The 25,837-nt window shown below is 37.1% G+C and overlaps 1 pseudogene across 1 annotated transcript in view; it reads right to left on the bottom strand.

Annotated features, from left to right (window-relative positions):
• Positions 1 to 14,588: 14,588 nt before the first annotated feature.
• LOC309791987 (protein Z-dependent protease inhibitor-like) overlaps positions 14,589 to 25,837 on the bottom strand; it is a 128,336-nt pseudogene continuing 117,087 nt past the window's right edge. Inside the window, exons 2-4 of the transcript in view lie at positions 15,813 to 15,968; positions 15,489 to 15,778; positions 14,589 to 14,876 (exon numbers count right to left, since the gene is read on the bottom strand). The product of the transcript in view is annotated as a protein Z-dependent protease inhibitor-like (transcript). The remainder of the gene's footprint in view (positions 14,877 to 15,488; positions 15,779 to 15,812; positions 15,969 to 25,837) is intronic.

Here is a 25,837-nt window from a genome sequence, read left to right as displayed (position 1 = left end):
GGTTCAATCCCTGGTCAGGGAACAAAGAGCCCGCATGCTGCGTGGCATGGCCAAAAAAAAAAAAAAATTAAAAAAGGAACTATAGAACTACCAGATGATTCAGCAATTCCTATCCTGGGTATTTATCTGGAGAAAAAAAAAACCCACTAATTTGAAAAGATATATGCATTCTAATATTCATAGCAGCATTATGTACAATAGCCAGGATAAAGAAGCAACCTAAGTGTCCATCAACAGGTGAGTGAATAAAGAAGATATATACACACCTCTATATATATAAAATAGATAACTAATAAGAACCTACTGTATAGCACAGGGAGCTTTACTCAGTACTCTGTAATGACCTATATGGGAAAAGAATCTAAAAAAGAATGGATATATGTATAATAGATTCACTTTGCTGTACAGCAGAAACTAACATAATGTTGTAAATCAACTATACTCCAATAAAAATTAATAAAAAGAAGATATGGTATATATACATATATATACAAACACACATACAAATGCACACACAATGGAATATTCCTCAGCTGTAAAAAAATAATGAAATTTTGCCATTTGTGACATTATAGATGGAACTGCTCAGTGAAATAAGTCAGAGCAAGAAAGACAAATACTGTATTTTTTCACTTATCTGTGGAATTTAAAAAATAAAATAAATGAACAATTATAACAAAACAGAAACAGACTCACAGATACAGATAACAAGCTAGTGGTTACCAGCAGGGGCTGGAGGGGTGGGAGGAAGGGCAAAATAGGTGAAGGGGATTAGGAAGTACAAACAACTAGGTATAAAATAAATAAATTACAAGGATGTAATGTACAGCATTGGGAATACAGTCAATATTTTATAATAATTTTATATTGAGTATAATCTATAAAAATATTGAATCACTATGTTGCAACACCTGAAACTAATATAATATTGTAAGTCAACTATACTTCAATTAAAAAAAACACTTTGTACTTTTCAAAATATATTTGCATAGTTTATTTTATATAATCCTTTTTACAATAATCTTGTGATTCAAGCAGGGATTATTATTTTTGTTTTATGCAAGAGCAAACTAAGACTCAAAGCAAAACACAACTCACCAGTAAATGATATGTTAGATTTTAGAACTGGAAGGCATCTTATGAGATTACATCTGTGAAATTATTATCATATACAGTATAATGTAGTTGATTCTGCAGGCTTTTGGTCTGGCTACTTAGCTTTAAGCTGTGTGGAGTTACTCTCCTGTTTTGTAGATAAGGCATCTGAAGTATGACCGGATTGTGTCTTGGCCAAGGTCACATGGCTGAGACATTGTGGCAACAGTATGCACACTGGACAATGGGCTAGGGAGCTGTTCACAGATTTTACTCTGAATCATTTAAGGTCTGGTTCCAGGACATCCAAATTCAATTGGTTTATTACAACTTCCTATTTGTACCTATGGGATGATGTGACATGGAAAAAAGCACCTTGAACCTATAGCAAACTGCGATAACCTTGGATATTAGAAAAGTGGTGATACATCATCGTGAAAGGAATTCTATGCACTAAAGCAGGTGACACAGCTTTGCATGAGATCCCAAGGCAGGGGAGCCACTGGATAACTCATTCTTTAAGCAGGGGCCTCTACTATCAAAGATAGCACATCTTGACTGAGAATTCTTGGGGTGCTGATGAACATACCACAATTCACTGAGAGCAGAGATGTATCACAGAATCGCCTACAGAAAAGCTGGCACAGCAAGCTTAAGTATAAGTGAGGGGTAAAGAAAAGTGCATTCTTTTTTTTTTTTTTTTGCGTTACGCGGGCCTCTCACTGTTGTGGCCTCTCCTGTTGCGGAGCACAGGCTCCGGACGCGCAGGCTTAGCGACCATGGCTCACGGGCCCAGCCGCTCCGCGGCATGCGGGATCCTCCCGGACCGGAGTACGAACCCGTGTCCCCTGCATCGGCAGGCAGACTCTCAACGACTGCGCCACCAGGGAAGCCCTACTTTATGTTTTGAACTAGGTGAGCCCTCTCAAGGGTCCTTTTCAAATTCTTAAGCTATAGTTTTGGGAGTCATTTAAGAGAAATCTTTCACAGGAATTGTAGTCAACTGCATTATAGTAGGTTTCCTATTATTCCTCTATCCTGATTATTGTTTTAATAATGATGAGGTGTCAGACTAATTTCAAGGGCTGTTAATGTTTGCTCTGTCCTTCTTTTGGTTTTAGGAAGGTAACCAGATCTTTGCGTTCCCTTGTCTCAGGGATCTTAGAAGTTGCTTGGAGACTTCTCTGTGAGGAGATTGTGCTACGTTTGTTCAGAGAGAGAGAGAAGCATGCTGGCAGGGTGGAGATGGTGGTCAACTTGGGAAAGGAAGAACTATTTCCGAAGCTGCCAATCGGTGCCAGCCTATGGGTTCTTGAGCTATGAACAGCATCCTGGCTCCTCACGGTGCTGCCAGGATCCTAGAAGGGAAAGCTTCACGGTCCACCTGGTCAGTTTGGCCTCCAGATGCCAGAGCTCCCAGCCGGGGCAAAACTGCATGTCCCAGATTGGCATGGAAGCACAGGGTCTCCTGTCTACATGAGGACCTCCTGGGCTTGGACCATAAGCATATTCACAGTGAGCTGTAGGAGCTGGAGGTGAGAGGGCCCTCTTTAAATATGAAGACCAGGGAAAGGTGCTTGGCATTTCCGAATGATGCTGGGGGCAGTGGAAGGAAACACCAACAATAATGAAATTGAATTTCTTGCTATTCAGTGGCATCTGGTATAGATTAAATTTGATTTAGAGAAATAAATGTGACATTAAGCCTATCTATCTATATCTATCTAAGAAAAATAACAATATATGTACAGTTCTTTAAAGTTTACACTATACATTCACGCCTGCTATCTCACTGGGTACTAATAACCCTGTAAAGGGGTTAATGTTGTAGTTATATCCATTTTATAAGTGATTTTCCCAAGGTCCCAGAGCTTGTAAGGCAAGGCAGCTCCCACTGAGAGGGGACCCCCTCCTTCAGGTCTAAGCCATTTCATTAATTCCCCTCCTCCCCCGTCTGCAATTGAAGTGATCATTTAACAAACATTCCCTGAGGAACTATAACATACTGGGCACTGTATAAGGCATAGGGATCCAAAATCTAGTAAGACATGGTCCCTGCCCTCAAGGAATCTTAGCCTTGAAGAGAAGAACTCCTGGGGCAGAATGGGGGGCCATGGTGAGGGGAGCGGGGAGATGAAGCTGCAGAGAAATCCAGGAAGCTGATGATGAATGAATGTGCTTCAAGCTTTTATTCCAGAAACTGTAAATAGCCATTATAGGAGTTTGACCTTTTAATTTCTTTTTTTAATTACAGAAACCATTGAATTATTAATTAATAAACCAATTCAATAAGTATTTTTTAGCTTATTAACTTTATTTTATTTATTTTTAAAATCTTTATTGGAGTATCAGAAAGAGAAAAACAAATACCGTATGCTAACACATATATATGGAATCAATAAGTATTTTTAAATGCCAGGCCCTGTAAGATACGACTTAAGTGCCAGGCCCTGTAAGATGAGTTAGTGGTTACCAAGATGGGTATGGGTCTCTGTTCTCACAAAATTTATATTCTATTGGAAAGAGATAGACAAAGCCATGTTAGAAATAAACATAAGAAATTCGTTATGGACTGTGATGATGGCATGCTGTGAAGAAAATGCACAGGGTCCTGGGATGAGGAGAAATGAGTGTTAAACAATCAGAGCTATATTTAAAAAATCTCTTCTTCTAGCCTCCACCTCCGTTTCCCCCGTGGTATACGTTCTTTCACATCTTGATTATAAAATAAATATGTGCAAATATATGACTGCTTAATTTTCACAAATACAAGATAAGGCTATACACATTGCTTTGTAACCTGCCTTTTTAAAACTTAATAATACATTATGGATACCCTTCCATGATAATACATTTTGATCATCCATTTCTTTTAAATGGCTGCATAATATTGTTCCATAATATGAATGTATTTTATTTAACTTTTTTTTCTATTGAAGGTCATTCAGGTTGTTTCTAGTTTTTCTGCTGTTACAAACAGTGCTGTAATAAACATTCATATACCAATATTCTTACATATTGGTACTTTTCTTTTAGTTGGAAAGAGTTCTAGGTGTGATAGCTGCCCCGAATGTTCCATTCCTTTTTAAATTTGAACGTATCCTGGCATCTGGTACAGGCAGATACAGGTGCAGGTATCCTGGCAGACTACTTTTCATAAAGGTTGTAGAAATATATGAGAATGCATAAGTCCTCACACCCTCTTCACATCTTCCTAGATGTTCTCAAACTTAATTTGTGCCAATCTTATAAGGTAAAAAAGTAGAATCTCATTGTTCTTTTGATTTGCGTTTGCTTGACGATGAGAGCTCACACATTTTTCATAGGTTTTTATTTTTATTGGAATATAGTTGATTTACAATGTTGTGTTAGTTTCAGGTGTACAGCAAAGTGAATCAATTATACATATACATAGGTCCACTCTTTGTTTTTTTAGATTCTTTTCCCATATAGGCCATTATAGAGTATTGAGTAGAGTTCTCTGTGCTATACAGTAGGTTCTTATCATAGGTTTGTTGATCATTTCATTCCTAGTGGATGAAAGGCCTGTTTATAGCCTTTGCCCATTTTTCTGTTTGTCTTCTCACCAATGTATGGGCACTCTGAATATATTAGGGATGTTAACTCTTTATCATATGTGATGCATATATTTCCTCCCATTTTATCATTTGCCTTTTGACTTTGTTTTAGGCCTCATCAAAGGGTTTTAAGCAGGGGAGTAACGGGATTATATATGCATTTCTGAAAGCTCATTCTGCGAGCAATGGAGAACTCATTGGAGGAAAAAGATTGGCAGCAGGGTCACTATTGATAGTTGGAGGTGGTGCACGACTCCAGGAAATGAATGGTGAGGGACTGAATTAATTCAGTGGTGGTGGGAACGGAGAGGGAAAAATAAATTTGTGACTGTAAGGAAATGAAGTCTATATGATGATGTGACTAATTGGATGTGGTTGTGATGGGGTTGAATTTCTGGTTTCTGAGGCAGGTGAGTGAAAGGGTGTTGGTGGCATATTCTGAGAGGACACAGGGCTTGTGTGAGCGTTCAGATATCCAGTTTGGATTCAGATAGGATGTGGGGGTACCTAAAGGTGTGGAGAGTTACAGTAAGCTGCTGGGTTTTGGAGTATAGCTCACAGGAGAATGGTCTGGGCTGAGCAGCGGCTGAGGAGTTTTGGCGTTACACAGATGGCAACTGACTACAGATGTGGGAGTTGGAAGCTGCTCTGAGAGATGGGGACTCTGAGGACCCCAGAAGTCTGAGGAGAAAGCCCATGGCACATCCACATTCAAAGGGTTCAACATGCAGAGGAGCTGGCAATGGAGGCTCTTCCTTGCCTGGAGGCCCCAGAAGCCAGCCTGCACTCACCAGGGACAGAGGGGCCCCCAGGACTACTCCTTGCCCTTGGTAGGGGTGTCTCCAGTCCGAGAAGAGGGCTGTGATGTAGGCACACCTCCTTCTCCTGTAGACAAGTCTCTCCCTTCTCCTCTTTCCCCCACTTCAGCCTGGGCAGGATCCAGAGATTCTCACTAGCTCTTCTCCCACTGAAGGATGTAGGCCTGCAGTTTCACTGGCCACTTGTTTGATTCTCCCTGGCTTCCAGCCAGGAAACCAACACACGCCATCGGGTCCCACTTCCTCCACATTCTCCAGAGGGCCCAGGTCTCTTTCTGACCTCCACTGCAGAGCTCAATTTACCATCTCAGTGAAAGGTGGTGGAATCTTTCACTCGCTCACTACAGCTTAATTTATGCCAAGGAAATGAAATGAATTCTCCTTAACAAAGTTCCAGTGAATGAGCTCACCCCACATTTGGTTTTTGAGTTAAAAGACCACTCTGAGATCTGGCCTGTCCTCCAAATACCAGAAAACTGGCTCCTGCCCATATGGAAATATTTGTTGTGTAAACTAGACTGATATGCAGCAATTTTTAAAATTACTTCTACCCAATTTTTGTCCAGTGGGATTAAAGGAGTTCCAGGTGACACAGAAAGAGAAAACTTAAGTGTTTGTCTCAGTTGATAGTGACACGGTTTACCGAAGGACTTGTGAACGTAGACATGATCTAAGAAGCCAAAGTTTATGGAAGAACAACACACACTATGTAAAACACCTGGTCTCTTAAACAGGAACCTGATACTTTCTCATTTATCCAACTGTGGCTTGCCGATTAACTCATAGTCTCTGGCTCCGTGGCTGTTTGTCTCTCCACTTTGATGCAATGTAAATTTGGCATAAATCTAGGGCCATCCATAGTTGAAGACTGCCATGGCAAATGAGTCATAACCATTGAGTGTTATGGTTGGAAGGGGCTTTAAAGACCATCTAGGCCCAACCCCATCATTTTTCAGATGAGGAGACTGAGAGTAAAAACTTGTCCACAATCACATGATTAGCTGATATACTGGATTTCACCTGGGTTTCCTGATCTCCGGACTTGTGGAGTTAGTACACCTCCATGCTATCACTCAGCAGTAGACAGGAAAGCTGGTTTTGACTCCTCCCCACCTGTTCCTCCCTACCTCCTATGCCTCCAAATAAACATATTAGTTAAACCCTTGCCCTTGCTAAGCAAATTCATCCTTAGACAAGGCCTCTGATGTCCCCTCCAAGCAGATGGACACTTCTAAGAAAGCTCCTCTTATATACAAATTTTGGAGTCACTGCTGACTTACGCCATGCACATTTGGTTGATGGGTCTGACAGGAACATAAAGGGTAAATATGGAGTGAAGAGAAATATTTTAAAATGTTGGAAGCTATCATAATACACTAGATATTAGATAGTAAAAAAGGATGTCAGACCACAGGGCTGTCCACAATTCACTTCCAGTTTTATACCTGGCTTTTTATAACTGGCTTCAGTGATGTCTGTAGTATGTTTAACACAGAGGATTATTTAAAACAAAAATCTTCCTTCTCTACACTAAACTAATTAATGAGCTAAATAATAATACTAGCCAGAAAAGAAACACTGTGAAAATTTAATTCTCTTGATGTATATGTATATGATCATACTAGTGAAAATAAATATTACATACAGTACAAAAAGGAAAAAGTAATGGAGTAAGACTTTTAACTATAGTAATATATTTTGGGGGGGAAGGAAAAATCCTTATACCTATGTTTTTCTGAAACTGTAATGAATAATATATTACAGTTTCTATTTCTGAGCTTTAACTTCTGCAAATTTGTCAATGACAAGCTTATCTTCTTTGCATATTCACGTTCCAAAAATAGTATGAACAGATTTGCCATCCTATCTTATGGAAGAACACTTTATTAATTTCAATTTCAATTTTTTTCATGTGAAACAACATGTATACAAATAGAAAAGTCTCACACATAAGATAAATTTGGTAGAAATTCATAAAAATCCCAATCACAATATTCTAGAAATTGCAATACTGTTCATTTTTTTTTTTCATTCAGACACATTTCTAGTGGCTTTCTTTTTTTTTTTTTTCTATTGGGGTATAGTTGTTTTACAATGTTGTGTTAGGTTCTACTGTACAGTGAAGTGAATCAGCCATTTGTATACATATATCCCCTCTTTTCTGGATTTCCTTCCCATTTAGGTCACCACAGAGCACTAAGTAGAGTTCCCTGTGCTATACAGCTGGTTCTCATTAGTTATCTATTTCATACATATTACTGTATATATGTCAATCCCAATCTCCCATTCATCCCACCCCCCCTTTCCCTCCTTGGCATCCATATGTTTATTCTCTATGTCTGTGTCTCTATTCCTGCCTTGCAAAAAGGTTCATCTGTACCATTTTTCTAGTTTGCACATATATGTGTTAATATACAATATTTGTTTTTCTCTCTCTGACTTACTTCACTCCGTATGACAGTCTCTAGATCCATCTAAGTCTCTACAAATGACCCAATTTCATTCCTTTTTATGGATGAGTAATATTCCATTGTACATATGTACCACATCTTCCTTATCCATTCATCTGTCGATGGGCATTTAGGTTGCTTCCATGTCCTGGCTATTATAAATAGTGCTGCAATGAACATTGGGGTGTATATGTCTTTTTGAATTATGGTTTTCTCTGGGTATATGCCTTTCAAATACCTCTCAGCAGAAATATCTCCACTAGAAAATTTATCAGAAATCTCTATTATTTCTGGTAAGAACTTCCAAAGTTTTAATTCTTCTGAAAAAATCATTTAAAAGTAGCTAAGTGACAAAGGAAATGGACATTTTTTGACCAATGGCTTTAGAATAAGTGTCTAGTTCTTGGTGAAAATGATTGTGGGATTCATCTATTATTGTTTAATTGCTTCTGGCAATGTAAGAGCTGCATTTTTTTGTGGTTTCTCCTGGCATTCTTCGAAATTTCATTCTGTTTTCTAAGAAATGTCTGTTTCCCTATATTTTTTGTTGCATGGTTAACAGCCTTACACGATCTGTGTTAGCTGTCTAAAAGAATCCATTTTAAAGCTTGATGTCTCACTATGCATTGTTCAAAGCTGATGCTGGTTGTTTGCAAATATTTTTGTGTTTGATTAATCTCATCTAAAGCTTTACATCAGAAAAAAAATAACAGAAAAGAAAAACTGCATCGAAGAGAGAATAAAATTTGAACTGATTCTCTTGTACCATATTTTCTTTTGTGTCTTTCTGTGGACATAGCTTCATCTTCCCTGGGAAAGCCTTTTCACTGTTACACTTACATTCTGCAGCATTTTCCAACAAGGAAGTAATACTGGAATGAATGAACTGACTTTTTCTGAAAGTTCCAAAAAGTAAAAACTTCAAGTGCCCACACCGAATGCCAAATTAAAGTATTTCAAGTTCTCTTTCTTTGCCTTTACAATCATTGTGATGTCATTGTTTATTTTTATTTACTGAAAAAACAGAGGAATATGTAGTACCATGGGGTTGGAGAGGTGAACTGTACCCAAAGTGAGCTTGAAAGATTCATTCTGAACTATTACCAACTTACTCTCAAAACAAATGTGTGTAGCTTAGTCCACATGTGTTGAGGGCTGACTATATAACTAGGAGTTTTCTGAATTAACTTTATGCATAATACAATAACTACTAAAGACTAACTAATAAAAATGTACTAATTTCAAGTTTGCATATTAATGGTAAAACTCAATGGAAACTATAATAATGGTTTAGAACTTAGACAAAAGATTTTGGGGGGGAAACAGTAGCTTCTCATTGATATTGTTTAGAGTTATCAACACATGGTGATAATAAAAAGCAGATCAGCTTTATTGTTGTTTTTAAATTCTCTGCAGGAAATGTGCCCACAAGGTAGAGTATACTTCTCTGCCCTTCACATGCCACTCCTGGGGTTCCTTCTGATTCTAACTGTGGAAGTGACCTATGCTCCAGCTGCCTTTGTCTTCCTGTTTCCATTCTTGACTTGCACTTCAGAGATCATGCTTATCCCCATTTCTTTGATTTCATGAGGAAATGGTGGGAAAGGAGGAAGAAGATCAAGTTGTCGAGGTAGGTAAGGCAATCACACCATAGCACCTTCCGTCCTTCTACTCTTCTCTGTACCAACTAAAGAAGATGTGATGATTAGGTGAGTTAATACAAGTCAAGTATCTAGAACTACATCTAGTACATAGTGCTCACTGGATGCTTGCCATTACTTGGAGGTAACCAGAATGAGAGGCAGGCTGGCAGGTCCTGGAATGGCAGCATAATTAGAGTTAGATCCTTCCTTATACCTTCTCCTCACAAGACTTCTCTGGGTGTTACAAGACTGAGTCTTCAGCAGAAGTTACTGTTTCTACCATGTCTAAGGAGTCATAATATTCTGTGTGTAAATACGAGGCAATTTGGAGGGGAGACATTGCAAGCCTTCACAATGGACATTCTCATCCTAAAGGTGGTGTCATCTCTGGACTTGGGTCATGAGTCACTAAGGTTTCTCTTTAGGAGCCTCCATCATCAACACATAAGTCACAGAGCCCAACTTGAAATTAAGGCCTGTGCTTCTTTCAGTTTTGCCCAGGTAGATGGGTGTTCCATAGAGGGCAATAAACTCATGTCCTCCAAAGAGAATTTCCTAATGGATATAGAGGACGTGTGCTCATTTTTAAAAATTGAGGTCTAATTTATATACAAAGAGAGCATAGGTATTAAGTATTTATTTCAATGAGTTTTGAAAAGTCCATAAACTCTTCTATCTACTGCTCAAAGCAAGAAATTGAACATTTCCATCATGGCAGAAAGTTCCCTCATTATTTGTTCACTTTAGAACTTGAATCCAGGTCTTCAGACTTTGGCTATTGTACACGGAGTCTAGGGCAGAAGGGAGATGGTAGGACTGGGTCTGGCAGGAGGAGTAGTGGGGTGATATGGTATCTTAGCCCACAAAAGAACACTGAAGACTCCCTGACAGGTAGGTTCATGAATGGCCCTTGTAATCAAGGGGAAGAGTTTACTCCAAAAAGAAAACTCAGCTGAACTGAAAAGATTAAGAAATAAAAATGTTAATTAGGTGCAGAATTTTCACTGGTGTTGAAGAAATATTTTCATAGTCTCTTGTTAGAATAGGTAGTTTGAACTCTGAGTCTTCCAGATTATGTAAAGAAAGAGTATGTAAATATCATTACTTCTTTATCCCTGACTTGTGTATAGAACTCTGGATCTAAGTTCCCGGAAGCAAGGTTTGGGGTCTACCAACAGACCAAAGGAGCAGGAGCAGCTTTTTGAGTAGAACGGGGGCTCCTTTAATGACACTTGTTACCCACTGAAAAGCTCATGACCTTGGAACATTTGCAGTTCACACTGATTATGATAAATCCTTATTGCCAAACTATTTAACGAGACACTGATTCAAGGGAAAACCTTTGAAAACCACACTGCTTGCCATGTAGCAGTGAACTTCTGCTCAGCACCTTCTCTTTTATGTCTTTTTAAAAACATGCTGATGTTATACAGCTGTGAAATTGTGTAATCTGCATTTTGCAACCTTTGTTACTTGAATATGAACTAAGAGAATGTTCTATTTTGCCAAAAACTTTCAGCTCACTTAAATTCACTGAAATAACACCACACTATTAACACCTTACGTGCTATGAGAAACTTGATGTTCAGCAGCCCAAAGGTTAAGCCTACAGTGTTGGACTCTTGTGTGTGAGTCTGTGTGAATGAGTGTGTGTGTGTGTGTATAGTAACTAATCATTTATTTTAATAGGGTGCTCCCTTGAGAGTGAGGCAGGCACTCTATATTTAATAGCACTTTTAAGGAGAGGAGTCAGTGTGAGCATATTAAGTTGCTCCTTTGGTTTACCAGAAGGCTTATTAAATCATCAACTGGAGGAAATTCTGACCGGGTAAGTTACAGTGGGCTGACAAGAAGGTGTGGGCTAGAGGGTAGTGCTCCTGGTGACCTTGTTTCAATTCAAGGTTAATTATGGAAGTAGTTTCAAAAATCTAGAATTAATTATTCTGAAAGAGAAGAGAAAACACAGGGTTGGGTCTCTATCCAAGGTATCATCCCTGGAGAGCTCCCCCACTATGTCAGACCAATATCAAGTCCCAAGTTTAACAAAGCAGTTAGAGAAATTAAACAGGGATTCTGCCACAATGTACTCCCATGTCCTGGGAAAGATTTGCAGTCATCACATTTTATCCACTAACTGAAAGAGGAAGAAAAGTACCATGTTGCCTCCAAAGTCAGCCACTTGGAACAGGCAGACATATGCACAGGGCTGGACTGGGTGCTAAAGATGGAAGGACTTGGTGTGTAATATAGGACAACTCATTTTATCCCCAAATTAAAAAATTCCATGTTATGGTCTTTCCATGGACATGAGAATGAAATGATTCCCATTCAGGAGTGGTTTTCACAGGTCATATAGAGAATAAGTATGCAGGGCCAGCTGGAAGCAACACTGAAAGGTTAAATGTGTTTTCAGGTATGATAAGGATGTCTCAAAGAGAGAGACAGAGCTCTGATTTAGGATTTTAGACTACTTTGAAGTTAAGTTTCTATTGTTTGAGGGTCTTCATTTCCACTGGGGTGCTTTTTCTGCAATTAGAGGGTTGTAACAGCAGATGGCGCCTTTGTTTTGATCATAAGATCTGAAGAGCTGGATTTATCCAATATGTGAGTGTGTGTGAGTGAGTGTGTGTATGTGGTATAAATATGTGTATAAGTATATATGTGTGTGTAAAAGCATAAATGTATTTATACATATTATTAAGTGTATATTTACATATGTATATGTAAATCTTGACTGTATATAATCAAAGCCAAGCTCTGTTACCTACATGCTTTGATTTTGTGCCAAACAAAACAAAACAAAACAAAATCTACCTATGCCTCAGTTCCCTCATTTGTAAAGTGAGGTTAATATAGTGCCTATTTAATGGTGTTGCTGTGAGTTAACCAATTTAATGAGTTAATTATATTTTTATTTTATATTTAAACACTTAGAATAGTGCCTGGTATATAGTAAGTGTCTGGTGTGTAAGTGTTAACTCTTATTATTATATAATTTATTCAAAATTTGATCTTTGTCCCTTCATCAATAATTCCACCCCTCCCCTGTTGTGTGACAGCCATATGGTGTGGGGAAGGATTTAACCTACCACCAGCTACAAGTGAGGGGCCTGAATTGTGTAATTTAATCAGATGGTCCGTTTTGCCATAGTGACTGGTCCAGGTTACGCAAACACAAGTCAATCAGTATACGGCATTTTCCTAAACTCTGGAATTTGTGCAGATACAAGAAGGGGTGTTTGGTCAGAATGGGCATCATCAAAAATCTACAAACAATAAATGCTGGAGAAGGTGTGGAGAAAAGGGAACCCTCTTGCACTGTTGGTGGGAATGTAAATTGATACAGCCACTATGGAGAACAGTACGGAGGTTCCTTTAAAAACTCAAAATAGGGCTTCCCTGGTGGCACAGTGGTTGGGGGTCCGCCTGCCGGTGCGGGGGACACGGGTTCGTGCCCTGGTCTGGGAGGGTCCTGCATGCCGCGGAGCGGCTGGGCCCGTGAGCCATGGCCGCTGAGCCTGCGCATCCGGAGCCTGTGCTCCACAATGGGAGAGGCCACAACAGTGAGAGGCCCGCGTACCACAAAAACAAAAAACAAAAAACAAAAAACAAAAACTCAAAATAGAGCTACCATACGACCCAGCAATCCCACTACTGGGCATATACCCTGAGAAAACCATAATTCAAAAAGAGTCATGTACCAAAATGTTCATTGCAGCTCTATTTACAATAGCCAGGACATGGAAGCAACCTAAGTGTCCATCAACAGATGAATGGATAAAGAAGATGTGGCACATATATACAATGGAATATTACTCAGCCATAAAAAGAAACGAAACTGAGTTATTTGTAGTGAGGTGGATGGACTTAGAATCTGTCATACAGAGTGAAGTAAGTCAGAAAGAGAAAAACAAATACCATATGCTAACACATATATATGGAATCTAAAAAAAAATGGTCATGAAGAACCTAGGGACAAGACGAGAATAAAGACACAGACCTACTAGAGCATGGACTTGAGGATACAGGGAGGGGGAAGGGTAAACTGGGACAAAGTGAGAGAGTGGCATGGACATATATACACTACCAAAAGTAAAATAGATAGCTGGGAAGCAGCCGCAAAGCACAGGGAGATCAGCTCGGTGCTTTGTGACCACCTAGAGGGGTGGGGTAGGGAGGGTGGGAGGGAGGGAGACGAAAGAGAGAAGAGATATGGGGACATATGTTTATGTATAACTGATTCACTTTGTTATAAAGCAGAAACTAACATGCCATTATAAAGCAATTATACTCCAATAAAGATGTTAAAAAAAAAAGAAGGGTTGTTGACCTACATTAGATCAACAAAATGTGGGTGAAGTTTTCTTGGGGGAAATAAGTTCTCCTCTGATGTATGGATGCAAACCCTAGAACCACTGCAGTTCTTGCTACCACAATGGAAAGCAAACTGAAAATGCTGCTAATCTCACAGGAGGAAGAACAGCAAGGCCAAAAGGCCCATCCTTGAGGACATCATAGAGCAGTTGGAGCAAACCAGTACTAAGGTTTGTCCTGCCTCTGAGACCAATAAATCCCCTTCATTTGAGTTGCTCGTTCTGATAGAGTCCTAATAGATACAAGATCACAATAGGTATTTTTATTAAAGTAACTGAACAAGGCCATTATTAGTAATTACTATTCCTGTATAATGATTCCTTATATGAAAAGAGGAAAGCAAGGCAAAATTTAAAAAAATTAGAACCTTGTCACCACACTTGTCTCTTCTCACTAATCCTTAACTTCTATATATGATTCTCGCTTTTCCCCCTCCTTTTACTTTATTTTTTCTCCTTAAAATAAGTTTGAATTTAATACTCAGATTTATCTCAGAACGACTTAAACTAGCATTTGAGGACAAGGGGGGACACTCTCTCTTTTCGACACCCACTGCCACTGTCCTTTGTAGGTTCAAACACCTCAGATTCAACATTTGCTATAGTTCTAAATACTCATGCATGTCATAGGTCACAGGAGAGTTGGATTCACCACCCTGCCCAGAAATAGCAGCGTTCTAGAGGTTTCTTCAAGATCATGAAATGAAATGGTCGGTCCACTTTGATGATGGAGGCATGGAATAAGCAGTGATTTCTGACAGTTTTCCCACCACTGCTTCAGTTCCTTACTAACCTCAATCATTGCTCTTTGTAAAACCTTGGTTATTTTAATATTTCTCGCAGTAACTGAGAGTTCACTCAGGTCAGCCCAGGGTGAGAAGATTCTGCTGATTCCCATCTCCTTCAGCAGTTCATGTACCTCATCTTTTTTTTTAGAAGATAAAGACTCTTTTTAAAAATTATATATATATATTATATATATATATAATATATATATATATATATAATATATATATAGTTGCACTGGGTCTTAGTTGTGGCAGGTGGGCTCCTTAGTTGCAGCTCGCTGGCTCCTTAGTTGTGGTATGGGAACTCTTAGTTGCTGCAGGCGGGATCTAGTTCCCTGACCAGGGATCAAACCCAGGAACCTGCATTGGGAGCACGGAATCTTAACCACTGCACCACCAGGGAAGTCTCTAAAGACTTTTTATGATCATAAATTCAATACAATTGTCAGATATTATTAAGAATACTTAGTAGTATCCACTGTTAAATTATTCTCTCACAAATGTCATATTTCACTATAGTTTGTTTGAATCATGATCTAGATAAAGATGACACATTGCAAATGGCAGATATATTTCTTAAGGCTTTTTCAATATATAGACCACTCCCACTTCCTTTTTTCCCTTATAACTAATATGTCAAAGAAACGGAATATTTTTCTCTTGCAAAATATTCCCCACCACCTGGATTGTGCTGATTGCCTTTCCATGCTGTTTTACATACTCCTCAGTCCCTGTAGTTGCACCTCATACTTCTGATCTAATTTGAACTTTGGAAAGAAGACTTCCATTTTTCTGGTTTTCATGTTTTTGAGCTGTGTGTTCACCGGGTCTGTGGTCAGGTAGTCTTCAAGGGCAAGATGGTCACCCATCTTCTCCATGAGGACCACCAGCATGGTGGCATTTCCTCAATAAAGCAGTTTGAGGATGTGGCAATGAAAATTCTTATCAACTGTGGAGGCAAACTTGCCTGCCCAGTACATCATGGGCACCTTGACTTGAGTTGTTTGTACTTGTCTAGGTGGAAAATTTTCACCTTGATGAGAACAGGGTCAAAAGAGGTCAGTCACTTCCCTCTTGGAGAAATTGAAGAAGGTCTCTTTGACATCAAAGTCCTCGTGGATGAAGGCAAAGGTCTCCTGGGCCAGGCCCAGCTCCCAGTTGTGGGAGAGGCTGTCTCTGAGCTGCTTCCTCAGAGACCATATGCCTCTGTTCTCTGCACTCACCTAGTTAATTCTGCATTGGAATATCTAACATGGCTCTGTGGGTGAGTTTATAATTAAAATCCCTGGTGCTGTACATTCCCATAATCCTGGCCATAGTTTGTTTCTTAGTCCTCTCCTCTTCTACCTAGAATAAACTTCTCTTCTAGCTAGAATAAATTTCTAGAAGGCTAGAGGGAGTGAACAAAGGCTTATTGAGTCTTCCCTAAAGAAGGACATAGGGCTTCCCTGGTGGCGCAGTGGTTGAGAGTCCGCCTGCTGATGCAGGGGACACGGGTTCGTGCCCCGGTCCGGGAGGATCCCACATGCTGCAGAGCGGCTGGGCCCGTGAGCCATGGCCGCTGAGCCTGTGCGTCCGGAGCCTGTGCTCCACAACGGGAGAGGCCACAACAGTGAGAGGCCCGCGTACCGCAAAAAAAAAAAAAAAAGAAGGACGTAGTTTTTCCCCAATAAAAAAAACTAATAGTTCTACTAGCTAATAGTTGTTAAAGTAAAAACAAAACAAAACCATAAATGTACTGTGATTAAATCGGTTGAAAATATTGGGTTTAATAAAAGTAAATATGATTTTTTAACTGCAATGCTTTTCAAATGTTTAAGATGCAAAGCACTTTATTAGTTAGGATAAATACCTAAAGCATTGTAATAGGAAAAAATACTGAAATCTCAGTGACTTAACATTATAAAATATGTTTCTGGCTCATGACGTGGTCCAACAGTAGAGCTCTTGATTAGATGGCTGCCTCCAAAAGGTAATTCATAAAGCCACTCACCATCCATCAATTTCATCATCCTCAACGAAGAGGTCCTCAGATCACCCCAGATTTATTCCATTCCAGACATTTGGAAGGAGCAAAGAGCAAGGAAGATGGTGCATGGGAGGTTTTATGGGCCAATCCAGAGAGTAGTACACATGACTTCTACCCAGAAAGCAAATCCCATTGTCTGGAACCCAGCACATGGCCACACCTAGTGCAAATGAATGCTGGGAAATGTGATCTGGAGAACAAGGAGATGGATTTTCATGAACACGCAATAGTCTCTGCCATACACATGTTTTAACCCTTTAAGAGAGACCTATGGTGTAAAGCTTTTCTCAAACTTACTTATCTAAAGAACTCCCTCCCACTCATCACTCTAGCATCTATCCACTTAAGTATTCCATGGAACACACTTAGAGAAATACTTATGTTATGTTCCCTTGGACTCTCCTCTGAAAGAGTTGCTGTTGGGTTTCTTGCCTTCTAATGATGCTGTAGACACAGAAAAAGAAATGCTGCAGTTACAGATGTCTGTAGATCCTGACTCTTTGAGGATCATATATTCAAATCAAAAGACGGTTTGTTTTCTTAGCTATTTTATACTTTATTTTCTGTTTCAAAAGACCTTACTTGTGTTATCTTCCTAACTCTTAGAAGCAGAGTTTGACCCAACCAGCAACATTTCGCCCCATGCAGCTATGCCCCAGAATGATTATAACTCCATTTAAATAGAAACTGTGAAGCTTCCATTGGCTTAATTGCCTTCCCTACATTTAAAATTGATAACAGACAAGGACCTACTGTATAGTATGGGGAACTGTGGTCAATATTATGTAATAACCTAAATGGGAAAAGAAGTTGAAAAAGAATAGATTCATGTATATGTTTAGCTGAATCACTTTGCTGTACACCTGAAACCAGCATAACATTGTTAATCAACTATACTCCAATATAAAATAAAAAGTTTTTAAAAATTGCCTCCCCTTCTCTCCCCGTGACCTCCCATAATTCCCAGTGCCTTCCAGAATCTTCCAGGGCCTTCTCCCTTTACTAGCATTTCCTTTCCCATTACAGATGATTATTTCAAACTTTATCTCTTCAATTAACAACTCATCACCATGAAGACAGAAATGACTGATAAGCTTCATATATTATTATTATCTGTAGTATTTACATTTTAGCATGGGACAAAACATGAAAGGAGGAAAATAATCTTCTAAAGGTGGAATTTCAGGTACCAGTAACAGACACTGGAAAGATGTTTTGAGAAAGGCAGCATTGCTAGAGATTTCAGAACACACAGGTTGGGTAACTACCTGCTAGGCTCATTTATGAAGTTAGCCCTTGACCAAAGGTGGCTTGGTATTTCTTCCAGGGAAGACAGATCAACCCTTAATTTGACACTCATGCCATTTCTCTGCACATATTTACTTTATTACAGGAGGTCAGAATTTTCTTCCTAAACAAGTTTATGAGATGTTACTTCCCATTACAACAATTACAAAAAATTTAACAAGTTTAATTTCCTTACCTGTTTTATTCCACTTTGGCCTCAAACCTAATTTATCAAAAGGTAGGAATATTCTTAGATTACTACCCTGAATAAAAATATAACCCCAGATTTGCTCTTCTCTTTCCAACGCATTTATGCTAGATATTCAGATATATTTGTACCTGAATATTTGGTATATAACAGGAAATAAATTATTTCACATATCTAATGAATTGCCAATCAAAGTCTCCTTTTATCAATAAAAATGAATATTTTGGCAAATAAGCATTACATTTTTACATTGTCAAGTGGAGAAGTCACTTGTCATTCTGTAGACTCCATTTCAGTGGAGGAAGTTATTTTTTGGAAGTGTTTCCCTGTGGAGGGTTGCACTTGATTAATTTATTCCAGAAATTTTGCCAAGGAAAATTCAAAAGTGAGGTCAAAATTTGTACATGAATTTTTGGAAAGCAACATTTTATAAAAAGTTTTGGTTTATTTTAAAAAATGAAACAATTTTGATTTCATGATTGGCATACTCTGAGTAGAGTAAGTGAGGAAATTTTTTTTATATCTATACTATTTGATGCTGTATATGTTTATTTGAAGAAAAATTAAATTTGAGATCAAATTTAAGATAAGATAATTGATTTATGGTAAATATACACTTAAAAAAAGACTAAATCATGTTTAACATATTATTTAATCTTAGAGAAAATGAGAGCTGTGGCAAAAAGATCGCTAATAGGTGGAGATTCAGAGTATGCATCTTTTCTATTTCTTTCCATTGTAAGAGCTATTTATTTTTACATTGTATAATTTAAAAACTTAATTTACCCCTATATTTAGCAAATGGGTTTCATATCAGTTCAACTGGAAGTTTTCTTCCTATAGTTGCCTAGAGCTATTTATTTTTGAATACAGCTCCTGAGTAGTGAATTGCAAAAATAAAAAGAACAAACTTTTTCCATTTAATTCATGGACAATGGAAGCTTCAAACCCAGAAGTGACCATCACCATAATGTATTGTGGTTTTATGTTTTTCTTTAACAAATTTTATTTATTTACTTATTTATTTTGGGCTGTGTTGGGTCTTTGTTGCTGTGCACGGGCTTTCTCTAGTCTTGGTGAGCAGGGGCTACTCTTCATTGTGGTGCGCAGGCTTCTCATTGCAGTGGCTTCTCTTGTTGCAGAGCACAGGATTCTAGGCACATGGGCTTCAGTAGTGTGGCTCGAGGGCTCAGTAGTTGTGGCTTATGGGCTCTAGAGCACAGGCTCAGTAGCTGTGGCACACGGGCTTAGTTGCTCCGTGGCATGTGGGATCTTCCCGGACCAGGGTTCGAACCCATGCCCCCTGTACTGGCAGGCAGATTCTTAACCACTGCGCCACCAGGGAAGCCCAATGTATTGTGGTTTTAATAGCAAAGTATCTAGGATTCTGCAATCAGATTTTTAGGAAAAGCAGCAAGTGTCTATACTTTACTGTTGAATACCCTCCTCTTTCCTAATACCTCCAGCTATAGATTTTCAGTGAGTACACAGATCCATTCAAAAATCAGGGATGATAATCATAGAAGACTCATTATATTTTTAAGAAAAACATGGATGCAAGACTTTTGGTAAATAATATTATTTTTTTAAAAAAATAATAAAACCGACAAATTAAATTAGGCTCCCAATTTCCTGCCTGAATAACATTCTCTGTGCAGGTGCTATATGCGTGTATATACATGCATATAGCAACCTTGATGCCACCAGAATCTTGAATTTACATCTACTTTTCTATGTTTCACAGAACTTGTGTCCAGCATATAATTACCTAACAACTGTCATGTTGGTGAGAGTTAGATTTTCCTACCATAATTTATTCATTTTTTAAAAAGCCATGGCCTCAAGAGATAAAAGTTTACTGTGAAACCTATGAAAATACATTTGTTCATCTGGGCCCATGTTGACCCCTCTCTGCTTCCCTTGGATTCATCTGAATCTTGGTGAGTTTAAGGTGAGAGTGAGACACATCAATTCAACATAGAATTGGAGTGTGCTGAAGGTTGCACAACTCTAATTTAAAAAAGCCACTGTGTTTTTATGACAGGATTCTGGAGGGCTGCACTGATTCCCTGATGAATGTTGACAGGGCTATTAAAGCTGTGAAACAACATCACTTGAATATGGCATTGAATGAAAAAACTAGCTTAGCCATGCTGTTCTTGGGTGTTATTAGCTGATTAAACTAAGCCACAGGGAAAACCATCTTCAGACTATGCATTCATTTTCTCAACTTTTTTGTTTGTTTCTCAGCAGCTATTTCACAAGGTTGGTTAGCTAGGTTTCTTTATAGTGGCCTTTAAGTTCTATCTATGACATAAAGGGTGAACCATTATGTCCATAGCTCCTTTTGTTGCCCCAAGACATCTGGTGTGCTGCACAAAAGAGACTCCCTCTCCTGCTTTATTGAGCCATAACTTTGACTACTGTGTTTGTTTATATTTCTGTAGAGGAAGGCTTGACTTTGGCCAAATCCACTTCAACTCTGATCCCACCCTTTATTTTCCATGGCTCTTTAACCTCTCTGAGACTCAGTTTTCCTCAGATATCAAGAGGGCATGATGATACTTTGCAAGTTTATTATGGGAATTAGAGATCATGTAAAGTGCCTAACATGATTCCTGGCATAGATTAGGCACCCAATAAAAAGTAGCTCTTATTATTGTTATTGAAACAATCTAGTGAGAAAAAAAGTATGAGTTATTGCCTTTTTTGTTGCATAGAGAAGAATTTGGGAGAGAGGATCAAAATGGTGTTTCCACAAATGGAAATGAAATGAAATCTTGACACTTGCTTGCAACTAAATTTTAGGCCTTTGGTGATAATTGGCATACCTCTTTGAAGAGTTAATTTAGGTAGATTTAAGTAATTTGACTTTTATAGTACTTTTGAAAAAATTCCTAAGGGAAGTTAGATGAGATTCTTTCAGTAATTACACAAAATGTGGTGAGTATCTGGGAGATATTTAAACCAAGAACAGATAATATGAAAATGAGAACACCTCTCAATAGGTGAGATGTAGGTTAGAGCTACAGCATCACATAACTTTTCAAATGAGGTGTTGGAATACCAAATTAGGAAACTGAGAGAGACTCCGAATATTCTATTCTGATATTTTACATCTGCAAGTGGGAGTGTAACTTGCTGATAGGTAATAATATTCTTAAAAACTTTAAGCTTCTAAATCAGCAATTTCATTTCCATTTCTCCATTCTAAGAGAAAATACAAAATTCAGAAAATTGCTCTATGCATAAAGATGTTCACGATAGTATTAGCTATATAAAAATGTGGAAACAATTTAAATGTCTGAAAATAGGGAAATGATTAAAACAATCAGGCTAAATATCATGTATATAAGTATTGTATAAGCAAGCTATTGTGAGAAGTTTAATGGGGAAATGTTTCTACAAAGGTAAAAATATATAAGATTATATATAAATTATTACTTTATATAACACAGTTATTGAAAAAAACACTGGAAGGAAATATTTATTTGAACCATGTAAAGTTAATTTTGACCTATAGAAGGACTATTTTGAATGGTTTAACCTAATACATGAATATTTTGGGGAAGTGGTAAAATTTTCAGCAATATTCTCTTTCTATGAAGTTTTTGTAATTTTCTGTTTTACAGAAACATATTTTTATTATAAGGAATTTTAATAGAAAATAACTTAGTCATCTAAAAAAGGAACTGTTCTAATTTAGGCAAAATTTAAAAAGAATAAATTAGATTTCCATTTCTGACAGTTTTACAAACTTGATATTCTGCAAAGCCTTACACTACAGAATAATCCCAGATACTATATAAAGTGTTTGGAAAAACTATTCATTACATGGTTGAGCTGGCAACAGAGTAAGGAAATCCCCAGCACTCAAACATGAAACAAAAGCATAAATCCTGGGAGAAAAGTCCATGACTGCTTTCTGGGCACCTGTGGATTTCTGGTGATCCAGAGATTATGTTTTAATGGCCTCATAGGTAGCAGGGAACAAATATTGGTGTCCATATAATGTAAGGAGTCACATAAAAGACCTGCATGTGAAGCCAAGACCATACCTAACAAAAAGGGCCACATCTTCAGTGAACAGTGAACTAGAGGTAAATCCTAATTTACATGGGAAATTTTCTTATTTTATCTTAAAAGAAAATTATTAGAAAATAATAGGTTTAAAGGTGGATTCCAGAAGCAGGTATAAATCTTATGAGGGTGAAAGAACTCTCAACTTCATGCCTCTAAGAATTCATTCAGATAAAAGTATATCAGATAAACAACTCAACAGTTAAACATTACAAAACAGATGTGGGAACAAGAAACATGGCTGAGAATCAGCAGAAATACCCAACAGTTGAAACAAATAAACAAATATCAAACATACAAAGACTTATGATATTCAAATATTCAAATATAGAATAGAGAAAGAGCATATTTTATAAGTTTAAAGGAACATAAAACAGTACTGAAAGTATGAGTTTAGAGACTCTCAGTGATGATAAAGCACATTTGAAGAAGAACTTATAGACTTGAAAAGCATAATTGAAATAAACTCAGTTAGTTTTAAAAGCAGATTCCATACAACTCAAGAGAAGGACTGAATTATAGGATGACCCTACAGAAATGACCAGATGCATACCAATGTCAAAGATATGGTAACCATGAAGGAGACATCAAAAATCATGGATCATAACATGAAAGCAAATGTCCAACATACATGTAATCAGAGTTACAGAAGGAGTGGCCATGAAAATGAAAAATGGGTAATATTCTAAGAGATAACAGTGAAAAATTTCCAAAACTGATAAAAGACACACATCCTATGATTTAGGAATCACTAAGTTCCAAGCAGGAAAGATGCAAACATTATATGTATATCTATATCTATATATCTAGTTACATTGCAGTGAAGCTGCAAAATAGCAAAGGAAAAGAAATTTAATGTGTAGTCAGAAAGAAAAAGCAGATTAGAAACAGATAACAATTAAAGACAAAAATGAAAAATAGCATATAGTGTTATACTGTTTTCAAAGTCTGAGAGAAAATAAATGTAAACACACAGCAAAACTGTCTTTTAAGAATGTGAGTATAATGAAGACATTCTCAGGAAAACAAAAAACTGTTTACCATCAAATATGGTGTTTATTACCAACAGTAGAGTAACTACTGAAGAATACACCTCAAGAAGAATGAAAATGATCCCAGAGGGAAGGTCTGAGAAGGAAGAAAGAAAGGATAGTGAAGAAAGGAGTGAACATGTGGGTAAATCTAGATAAATATTTATTGTATAAAACAATATTTAAAACAACAATGACAATAATAATGTTTAATTTGTGGAATATGAAAACAATTTTGAATACAAGTAAAATATTTCCTGATAATAGCATGTAAGTTGGAGCAACTAATATTAAAGCATTTTAGACTTTAATATGTTTACATGTTAAAATTTCTAAACAGCTACTGAAATAATAGAAATACAGTGTAAACTTCCAAATGAATAAAGGTTAAAAAAAAGAAAAATAACAAAAACCTTAAGCAATCCAAAAGATGGCAATGAAAAATATAAACAAAAAAAGCAGGGCAAATAAAAGGGCAAAAATAAGGTGGTAAAGAGAAATTCAATACATCAACAATCTCAGTAAATATCAATGAGCTAAACTTTTCAGTTAGAAGGTTAAGTTTGTCTGACTGGATTAAAAAAAGATCTAACTCTATGTTGTTTATAAGAGACTTGCACAAAGTATAAGGATATAAAAATTGAAAGTAAAATGCTGGAAGAAGATATACCAGAAAATAATAATGAAAAGTAAATTGGTGTGGTAATGGGAACTTCAGACAAAACAAGACTTTAAAACAAGAATCACTACTAGAAATAAAAATATCCACTATATAATGGTAAAAGGTTGAATTCCCTTGGAATAACAGTTCAAAACATTCATGCACATAATTACATACCTTCAAAACATATAAGGTAAATACTAAAAACTATAAGAAAAAGAGAAAAATCTACCATTATTATAACCAATATTAAAAAAATTCTCAGCAATTGATTAATCAAGCAGAACAATCAATAACTTAGAATAAAGGACATTTGCCCACCACTATCAACAAACTTGATATATTGACTCTCACACCAAACAATTAGAGAAAACCATTCTTTTCAAGCATTCATTGAACATTTATGAAAACTAACCAGAATTTAGACTCATCAAATTTTAGAGAATTCTTATCATGCAGACTATGTTCTGTGATAACAATGCAATTAACTTAGAAATATTTTACAGAAAGATTACTAAACCACACCATGCATTTAAAAATTTTAAGGCTAAATAACTCATGGGACAGATAAAAATCATAATGAAATTTGGGAAATACTTTGATTGAAAGTGAAAATATTACATATTAAATTTTTGGAATGCAGATAAAGCAGTACTTAAATACTTGTATTAGAAAAGAATGATTGAAGATTAATAAGCTAACACTACAACTCAAAGATTAAATTAAAAATAGCAAGAGAGACAAAGGGCATTACATAATTATGACAATCCAACAAGAGAATATAACACTTGTAAACATTTATGCACCCAACATAGGAGCACCTAAATATATAGAGCAAATGTTAACAGAAATAAAAAAGATAAATTGACAGTAATAGTGGAGACTTTAATACCCCACTTATGGTAATGGATCCAGACAGAAAATCACTAAGAAAACACTGGCCTTAAGTGCCACATTAGACTAGATAGACAATAGATACATGCAGAACATTCCATCCCCAACCAGCATAATACACATTCTTTTCGAGTCCACAGGGAACATTCTCCAGAAGAGATCAAAAGTTAGGCCACAAAACAAGTCTCAGTAAATTGAAGAAGATTGAAATCACATCAGGAATCTTTTCCAATTACAATGGTAGAAACTAGAAGTCAACTACAAAATGAAAACTGAATAAAATAAAAATATGTGGAGTCTAAACAATATGCTCCTAGACAATTAATGGTCAATGAAGCCATCAAGAGGAAAATAAAATAACTTTGAAACAAACAAGAAGAGAAAATATACCCTTCCAAAATCTATGGGATGCCGCAAAAGCAGTTCTAAGAGGGAAGTTTATAGCAATACAGGCCGACCTCAAGAAGCATGAAAAATCTCTAACAATCTAACCTTACCCCTAAGAGGACTAGAAAAAAAAAAGAATAAACAAAGCCCAAAGTTAGCAGAAGGAAGGAAATAAAAAAGGTCAGAGTGGAAATAAAAAATAGAGACTAAATAACTAGATAACATCAATAGAACTAAAAGTTTGTCCTTTGAAAAGATAAACAAAATTTACAAACCTCTGGCCAGACTTATCAAGAAGAAAGAGTCAGAGCCCAAATAAAATCAGAAATGAAAGACGAAAAGTTACAGTTGATACCATAGAAAAACAAAGTATCATAATAGACTACTATGAGCAGTTATACACCAACAAATTGGAAAACCTAGAAGAAATGAATAAATTACTAGAAACATACAACCTACCAAGACTAAATCAGGAAGAAACAGAAAATCTAAATAGAACAATTACTAGTAATGAA

Source organism: Mesoplodon mirus (genome assembly GCF_964341445.2).
Source record: "Mesoplodon mirus genome assembly, chromosome: 16".
NCBI lineage: Eukaryota > Metazoa > Chordata > Mammalia > Artiodactyla > Ziphiidae > Mesoplodon > Mesoplodon mirus.
Note: the sequence above shows the minus strand (reverse complement) of the source record. Positions and strands in the feature narration are given on the sequence as shown.